The 9,261-nt window shown below is 49.7% G+C and overlaps 1 long non-coding RNA gene across 1 annotated transcript; it reads right to left on the bottom strand.

Annotated features, from left to right (window-relative positions):
* Positions 1-308: 308 nt before the first annotated feature.
* On the bottom strand, positions 309-8,945 carry LOC142077009 (uncharacterized). The gene is made up of 3 exons (XR_012671492.1): positions 8,679-8,945; positions 8,445-8,560; positions 309-787 (listed from the first exon to the last, which is right to left on the bottom strand). It is a non-coding gene; the product is annotated as an uncharacterized LOC142077009 (long non-coding RNA).
* Between the last annotated feature and the right edge of the window lie 316 nt (positions 8,946-9,261).

The raw sequence follows: 9,261 nt of genomic DNA, 5'->3' as shown, positions 1-9,261 counted from the left end.
GAAATTAGACCGCTTTGGATTAGACAGCCAGCATCACCAGACACAGACAGCCTGAATCCTACCACAGCCAAGTTTATTAAACTCCAAAGACAACTTGATGTGTTCCTTTAGACTTCACTGATTTTTCCCCCGTGCACAGCCCCCCCCCAGTACCACCTCTCGGCCCCTCCGGGGCTCTGCAGCCCCCCCCCAGGCCAAACTCCCCAGATGCTCACAGCCCCTCCCCAGCCTGGAGCCCCCCCAGTCCCCTTCCCTGGGGCCTGCAAATCCCCCCCCGCCTGCCCCACTCCTCGGCCCCCCATGCCCATGGCCCCTCAGACTCACTACCACCACCACCACGATGATTGATGATGAGGATGAGGATGAGGATGCCGATGCCGCTGCTGCTGCCTGGCTGCAGACCCTGCCGCGAGCCCCGTTGAAATAGCCTCCGCAGCCAATCAGCACACGGCTCCACCAGGCTGCCCACGCGGGGCACACGGGGAGTTGTAGTCCCCGCCCCAGAAGCACACATGCACGGTGTTTCATGCAGCGCGGGTGGCTGTGCAGGGACCTCTGTGCCATGGTGGTGATTGTGCAGGACCCTCGTGCGACAGTGGTGGTTGTGCAGGACCCTCGTGCAATGATGGTGGTTGTGCAGGACCCTCATGCAATGGCGGTGGTTATTTTTCTCAGCAGTAGCCTTGGGTTCAGGAGCAAAACAGCTGGTGTCTGATACCGCCACAGTGTACCGCCTCAAGGCCACCTCCAGTTCCTACGTGGCTCCCACAATGTGCGTGGACCCCCCCTGCAACAGGTGCAGATGTGCAAGGACCCCCGTGCAATGGGGACTGGGATTGTTATAAAGAAGTCTGATTCACTGTGTTCTTCTCTCTGCAGAGCCTCGTTCCGCAGGAGCAGCTCTGCGCCAGCAGCTGAAGGAGCTGGAGCCTCAGGCTGCAGGAGCTGACCCAGCCTGAACGTTCTGATAAATCTAACGCTGCAAACACAGAACTCACTGAATCCAGCAGATGGGAGCAGGACAAAGAAGAGAAGGACCAAGGAAACAATTCCTGGAATCACAGAAGGGTTTGGGTGGGAAGGGACCTCTAAAGCTCATCTAGTCCAACCCCTAGCCGTAGGTAGGGACACACTCACCTGGACCAGGTTGCTCAGAGCCCCATCCAGCCTGACCTTGAACGTGTCCAGGGATGGGGCATCCACCACCTCTCTGGGCAACCTGCGCCAGTATCTCACCGCCCTCACCGTAAAACATTTCTTCCTAATACCTAGTCTGAATGACGCTGGCAGGCAGGCACAAGCTGACCCTCGATGGCAGAGAGAAAGATAAAGGAGCACTGTGTAGCAAAGAAAGACGGGAGGCTCTGACGGAACAAGAAAGATGGAAAGGGAGATAAAGTGCTACAAGGTGCTGTGGAAAACAAGGTCTCAGGAGGCATCGTGACTGTGAGAAGCGGGGTGTTGAGGGGGGCTGACGGATAGGCTTGGGGATGACAAGAAGGAACTCGGGTGATCATCTGAGCAGAATACAGATGGTCTAGGGTGGCCGGGGACTGAACACAGGAATCCTAGATAGTGTAGAGGAACCAATGAGTGCTCTACGGCTCAAAGTGCTACAAGATGGATGTGGAGCACAAAGGAGGTCTCAAGAGGCATCATAACCAGGAGAAAAAATGTCACGAGGCAGCCAGAGAGACAGAAAAAGGATTGGGGACATGCTGATTAAATCCAGAGGGAATTTGAACCAAGTAAACGTCATCAGAGGGCCAGAGAACAAAAGAGGCACAGCTAGAGGGAAGAGTGGACCAAATGACTGGGCTGGGTCACAGATATGGACTCAAGAAGTCTTCTGAGGGAACAAGAGGGGTGCAAGGTCCACTACAAAGCTAAAAGTATACTAAGGGCAACCTCAAAGGCATCAATAAGCATCATGACACCATTAGAAGGGTCCTGATTGGGCCAGAGAGACCAAAGGCGGCTCAGGAACACAAGGAGGAAGTCTGGAGGGGATTTGAACAGAGTACAGATGTCCTCAGGAGGCCGGGGACCAAATGGAGGCACCCTGGATGGCAGACAGGATGATAAGAACGCTCCAAGGCACAAACAAACTCGAGGACAAGGTTTGGAGGTAATAAGAGGGGATCAAAGGTGGCTACAGAGCTAAAACAGGGCTGTGGGACACAAAGAAGGCTTCAGGAGCCACAGTGACCGGGAGCGGAGGGGTCATGAAAGGCTCGGAGGGATAAGAGAGATTGAAAGGGAGGTAAAGCCCTACCAAAATGCTGTGAAGCGCAAGGAAGGTCTCAAGAGGCACCCTAGATGGCATAGAGAAGAAAGAGAATGCTCATTTTTGGGAACAGAGATCTTGGGCGTAATTGCGACAAAAATAGTCCAAAGGGGCCTTACGGAGCTAAAAGTGGAACATCTTGGACCTCGGCAGGCATCATGATGGTAGCAGAGGGTTCTGAGAGGGACAGACAAAAGAAAGCTCGAGGACATGATGAAGAAGTCCAGAGGGGACCTGAACAGACTACAGCTGTCCTCAGGGATCAGGGACTGAACAGAGGTATCCTAGCTAACATAGAGGACAACCTGAGTGTTCTGGAGATGACAGATGGCATCAGGAAAGGTTCTCAGGGAGCAAGAAGGTTGCAAAGTGCGCTACAGAGCCAAAACACAGCTGTGGGGCACAAGGACAGTCTCAGGAGGCATGATGACGGGAAAAGGGTGCTGAGAGTGAAAGAGGGACAGAAGGTGGCTCTGGGACACAATGCAAAACTCAAGAAGGTGTTCCAGCAACGTACAGATGTCCTCAGGGGATGAGCGACTGAATGGAGACATCCTAGATAGCAGTGAATAAGGTGAGAGCGCTCTGGGGAACAGAGAAAGCCTGAGGAAGGGTTTTGTCTGAATAAGAGAGACACCAAGAGGGCTGCACAGCTCAAAGGGTGCCATGGGGCATGAGGACGGTCTTGGGAGGTGTCATGACAGGAACGAGAGGGCTCTGGGGGGCGAGGGGAACATGGACATAGAGACAAACAAAGGATTGCTGACACAGTGAGGTAGTCGGGAGGGGATCTGAACAGAGTACAGATGTCCTCAGGGGACTGGGGACCAAACGGAGGCATCCGACATGGCGGAGGGAAGGTAAGAGTGCTCTGGGACAAAATGAAAGCCTGAGGAAGAGTTGTCTCTGAATAAGAAAGATACAAAGCCTGCTGCAGAACTAAAGGTTGGTGCATGGAACACAAGGACGCTCACAGGAAGCATCGTGACAGCAATAGAGGGGTGCTGAGGTGGCCAGAGAGACAGAAGGCGGCTCGAGGGCACAAAGGTCTGAACAGAGTACAGATGTCGTGAGGGAGACGCTGACCCATTGGAGGCAAGCGAGATGGAGGAGAGGACAAAAAGACTGCTCTGAGGAAGAGGGACGCCCCGAGGAGATGTTCTGACAAACCGAGAGGGGTACAAATTACGCTCCAGCGATAAAAGCGTGCCGAGGAGACCCTCTAAAGCCTTGGGATGAACTGAGAGAAGAGGAAAAAAATAAAAGGCATAAAAAGAAAATTTACAAAGTGACAGGCTACAGGACAGATAAGAACAAATTAAAAAATTAACACAGTTAACTTGATAAAAGTAGACATTAAATAAAAATTTTAAAAACAACAGAGCATACGACAGACAGGAAAGAATTAAAAAGTAGCAATAGACAACTTGATAAAAGTAGACATAGAAAGAAAATTTCAAAAGCGATGGGGTACAGAACAGACAGGAAAAAAATTAAAAATAGGGACAGAAAACTAGATAAAAGTACACATAGAAACAAAAATTCAAAATTGAAGGCATTAAGAGAGGAAAAAATTAGAAGATAGGAAAAACAAACTAAATAAATGGACACATGGAAAGCAAATTTCAAAAGCAACATGACAGTGAGAACAGACAAGGAAGAACTAAAAACAGGGACAGGAACCAGATAAAAGCAGACAGAGAAATAGTATCATAAAAGGAACAGGATTAAGAAATTAAAGGAAGAAGTTAAAAAATAGGAAAAGCAAGCAGAATTTTAAAAAGAAAAAAAAATTGAAAAGCGACAATATACAGGACAGACAAAATGAATTAAAAATATAGACAGTGACCTGAACTGGATAAAAGTAAAAATAGAAAGAATGTAAAAGCAACAAGATACAGAACAAACAAACAATAAATAAAAAGTAGGGATAGACATCTTGATAAAAGTAGACATGGGAAGAATATTTACAAAGCGACAACAGGACAGAGGAAAAAGTACAAACAAGGACTAGATAAAGAGAAACGTAGCAAGAAAAATTAAAAAGCAATACAATACAGGACAGACAAGAAAGAATTAAAAAATAAAATGAACCACATAAAAGGAGACATAGAAAGAAAGCTTAAAAATCGACATCACTAAGGAAAGAGAAGAAAAAATTAAAAAATAAGGATAGAGTAAAAAAGACAGAAAAATAGAAAGTAAATTTCTAAAACAGCAGAGTACATGATAGAGGAAAAAAATAAAAAATAGAGATAGTGAGTTTGATAAGAGTAGACATAGAAAGAAATTTAATAAAATAATCAGGGTACAGAACAGAGAAGAAAAAAATGAAGAAATAAAGACAGTGAACTGCGTAAAAGTTTACACAGAAAGAAAGCTGAAATACTGGCATCATTAAAGGAAAGAGAAGAAAAATGAGAAAATAAGAATAGGGTGACACATAGAAAATTTAAAAAGCAGGACAAAGGGATAGAGAGAAAAAAAAATAGGGACAGGAAGAAAAGCAGAATAACCAAGAGAAGAAAAAAAAACAGAAAGGGAACTGCACAGAGATGGGCAGCAGGACAGAGAGATGGAGAAACTAAAAACAGGAACGAGAACAGGGACAGAGGGATAGAGAGGCAAAGAGAGGGACGGGGACCAGGACAGTGGGATATAAATGGAGAGGGACGGGGAGCAGAACACAAGATTGCAGAGAAAGAGGTCCAGGGAAGTGGAAGGAATGACAGAGAGAAAAAGAAGGGGGCAGGGAGCAGATCAGAGAGCTGGAGGAAGAAAAGATGCTGCTGGGGAGCCGGACAGGATGACAGAGCCAAAAGAAATGAATAGGAAGCAGGGCAGCAGGATGCAGACAGCAAAAATAATTGTAGGCAACAGGACAGAGGGATTGACAGAGAACTAAGGGACAGGGAGCAGGACAGAGGAATGGAAGGAAAAAATATTGATGAGCAACAGGACAAAAGGATGCAGAGAAAAAGAAAGAGGGAAAAGGAAGGAGGGAGAGAGAGAGAGAAAGATGGGGATAGAGCATGGGACATGGAGAGACAAAAAGCAGGACAAGGAACAGCACAGAGGGACTCAGGGCAGGGTGGGGGGAACCAGATGCAGATAAAGACAAAGAGATGGAAAAGGAAAGAAAACAATGATGGGCTGCTGGACAGAGATGGAGGAAGAAAAACTAGGGCCAGAGGAGGGAAGAGAGAAAGGAAAAAAAGGACAGCTAGCTGGACAGGGGGATATAACTAGAAACAAGGAGACAGGCAGCGGGACAGAGGGATAAAGGCAGAATAACCAGGGAGAGGAAGCAGGACAGATGGACAGTGAGACCAAAAAAACGGGCAGGGAGCAGGACTGAAAGATGGAGAAAGAACCATTAGGGGCACAGGGGTAGAGAGAGGAAAATACAGGCTGGAGGAAGGACAGAGGGACAGAGAGAGAGTGACAGAACCCGGACAGAGAGTGGGAGAAAGAAAAACCCGTGACAAGCACCAGGCCAGAGGCGGGGGCAGGGGGAAAGGAGTACAGGAGGAAGGAGAGAGGGATACAGGAAACAAGCGAGGGACAGGGAGCAAGAAAATGGGATACAGAGAAAAAGAGAGGGATGGGGAGAAGGACACTGGAATAGAGAGGAAGCAAGAGCAACAGGGAGAATGACAGGGAGATGGAGCCAGAGGAAAAACAGGGACCAAAAGGAGGACAGAGAAATGGCAAAGGAAAATTAGGGATGGGGAGCAGGACAGAGGGGTGGAGAGACAACGAGGGACGCAAGGATAACAACAGAGAAAGAGGGAGGGAGAGAGGGAAGGAAGGATGAGGAGCAGCACAGCAGGATGGAGAAAGAAAGAGAGGGATGGGGAGCAGGGCAGAGAAATGGAGAAAGAAAATACAGTGATGGGGAGCAGGACAGGGGGCTAGAAAGAGAAAAATAAGACAAGAGAGAAGACCGAGGAGCAGAGAGAGAAAGAAAGGTCGAAAGAAAAGGTCAGAGAGGCAGCGAAATCAAGAAAAACAGGGACAAGGAGCCCTGCCGAGAGATGAAGCAAGAAAATGTAGGGTCGGTGAGCAGGACAGAGGGATAGAGAGACGGGGCGGGGGGAGGAGAGGAAGAACAAAGGAGCGACACAGATGGTGACAGGGCACAGGACATACAAACAAAGAGAGAAAAAGGACAGGGAACAGGACAAAGGGATTGAGAAATAAAGAGAGGGTCAGATCTGTACAAAGAGAGCAAGAAGGGGGAAAAAAAACAGCAATGGGCTAGAGGACAGAGACAGAGGAAGAGAAAAAAGGGCCAGGGAGCAGGACAGAGCAGGAGAGAAAGGAAAAAGGGAGAGCTGGCTGAACGGGGAGGTATAGCAAGAAGCAACTGGACAGGCAGCAGGACAGAGAAATAAAGGCAGAAAAAACGGGGACACGAAGCAGGACAGAGGAAGAGTGAGAGGAAACAAGGGGCAGGGAGCAGGACAGAGGTGGAGAAAGAAGCATTGGAGCAGAAGGATAGAAAGAGAAAAAAGAAAGACAGCAAGAAGGATGGGGGATAGAGGGGAGAAAGAAGGACAAGGAGCAGGACACTGATTGTCAGAGAAAGACAGGGACAGGGAGCAAGACAAGGTGATACAGAGAGAGAAAAAAGGGACAGGGAGGCAGGACAAAGTGAAAGGCAGCCAAAAATAAGAGACAGGGAGCAGGACAGAGATGGAGGGGAAAAAGCCTACAATGGGCAGCAGGAGACAGGAAAGGAGAAGAAAAAAACTGCACTGGGCTGCAGGACAGAAATGGAGTGAGAAAAAACAGTGACAGGGAGCAGGATAGAGTGACAGAGAACAAAAAAAACAAAGAGGGAACAGGGCAGAGAAACGGGGGGAAAGGCAAGGAGAAGGACAAAGAAACGGGGGGGGGACAGGAAGCAGGACAGGGAGATGGAACAAGAAAGGAAAAAAGGATGGGGAGGCAGAACAAAGGGAAAGAGAAACAAGGACAGGGAGCAGGGCAAAGAGATGGAAGATGAAAAAATAGTGATGGGCTGCAGGATAGAGACGGAGGAATTAAAAAATACACACGGGGCATGACAGAATGACAGAGAGAGAAAAAAGGGACAGAGAGTAGAACAGCATTGGAGGAAAAAACCAACTATGATGGGCAGTGGGAGAGAGCTACAGAGAAAGAAAAAATACTGAGGAAGAGAGCAAGGAAAGAATGGAGAGCTAGCTGGACAGGAGGATACAGTAAGAAAGGATGGGAGAGGGCATGGGACAGAGAGAGAAAGACAGAAAAGATAGTGAGAGGAAGCAGGGCAGAGGGACAGCAAGAAACAAAAGGGACAGGGATCTGCACAGAGATGGAGAAAAAAGCAGCAAAGACAGACGAGAAGAGACAGAAAGAGCAACGGGGAGCAGGGCAGAAAAAGAAAAGTCAGGGCAGCAGCGTGATGAGGATGGAGGAAAAAATCTGGGATGGTCAACAGGACAGAGAGGAATATGAATATGGGTAGGGAGTGGGACAAAGGGATATAGCAAGAAACAACAGGACAGAAAGCAAGACAGAGCAACAGACAAGAATAATAACAAGAGAGAGAAAGACAGAGACCATGAGAAGCACAGGGGGTTAGAGAAAGAAAAAGAGGTATTAGGAGCCCTGCAGAGAGATGGAGAACAAAAAAAAAAAAAAGAGGCAGGGAGCAGCACAAAGGGTCAGAGAGAGTAAGAGACAAACAGGAAGAAGGACTGGGACAGTGAGATACACAATGAAAAAAAACAGTGATAGTAAGCAAGACAAAGGGATAGAGAAAGAGATGGAAAGAGAAAGAGAGAGAGGAAGGCAGGGACACGGCGCGGCATGTACAGGCGCGGAGAGGAAAAGAATGCAAGGGAACAGGCCAAAGAAATTGTTGGGGAAAACAAGACGGATGCAGATCAGGACAAAGAGATGGAAAAGCAACGCAGTGATGCCTACAGGACAGAGACAGAGAATGAAAAAAAAAAAAGGGAGAGGGAGCAGGACACAAAAATAGAGAGAAGAGGAGAGGTACAGGGGAAGAGACAAAAAAGAAAAAAAACCTCACAAGAGCATGTGAAAGAGAGGGGGCCAGGAGAGAGGCAGGGAGGGCCCAGGATGCACAAGAGGGGAGACAGGGCCTCGAGGGCCCGGGACTCACCCCCACCGCAGCTCTCGCTCTTGGTGCTGCCAGGAGACTTTGACAGTTCAGACGCTTCTTTCTCCTTCTCTCCTCCCTTCCTCTTCTGCAACTCTGGTCGCTTGGCTGTCCTCCACCTAAGAGAATATATGGGTGTCTCACAGCTCTTACGAGATAAGGCTTCCTAGACAAGTATCCTTGCTCACTCATGCAATGGCTCGTGGCCGTACCGCGCTGTTGGTGATGCATACAAACCCTGCGGTCCGTGTTGGCAGCCTGGCCTGCTGTGCACTACAAAGAAGGATCCTTCCTCAGCCGGAGAGGCAGGCTCTTTCTTGCCTGCAGCAGGAGACAGCTGCCAGCCAGATGGCCTTCGATTTCTTCTTCTTTACGTTTCTATGGCATCTCCAGCTTCAGCCGCGGCAGCTCCTGTCCACAGCCGGTAACACCGCTTTTCAAGGAGCAGCTGGAAGCCCGCAGGAAAACACACGAAACCGGCAACAAAACTAGACCACGTGCCGTGCCGCGGGGGCCGCGGCGGTAGGAAGGACTACACCTCGTCGCACACGCCTAAGAGCAGCCCGGCAGCCGAGTCCGCAAGAACTGCACCTGCCGGCACGCACTGGCAAACACGGCGCAGCCCCCTCCGCGCGGCTCCCCGCGGCGCCGGCTCCGACCCGGCGCGGCCCCCTCCGCGCGGCTCCCCGCGGCGTCGGCTCCGACACGGCGCGGCCCCCTCCGCGCGGCTCCCCGCGGCGCCGGCTCCGACCCGGCGCGGCCCCCCGCGGCGCCGGCTCCGACCCGGCGCGGCCCCCTCCGCGCGGCTCCCGGCGGCGCC

This window comes from Calonectris borealis, unplaced genomic scaffold, assembly GCF_964195595.1.
Source record: "Calonectris borealis unplaced genomic scaffold, bCalBor7.hap1.2 HAP1_SCAFFOLD_131, whole genome shotgun sequence".
NCBI classification, from domain to species: domain Eukaryota; kingdom Metazoa; phylum Chordata; class Aves; order Procellariiformes; family Procellariidae; genus Calonectris; species Calonectris borealis.
Note: the sequence above shows the minus strand (reverse complement) of the source record. Positions and strands in the feature narration are given on the sequence as shown.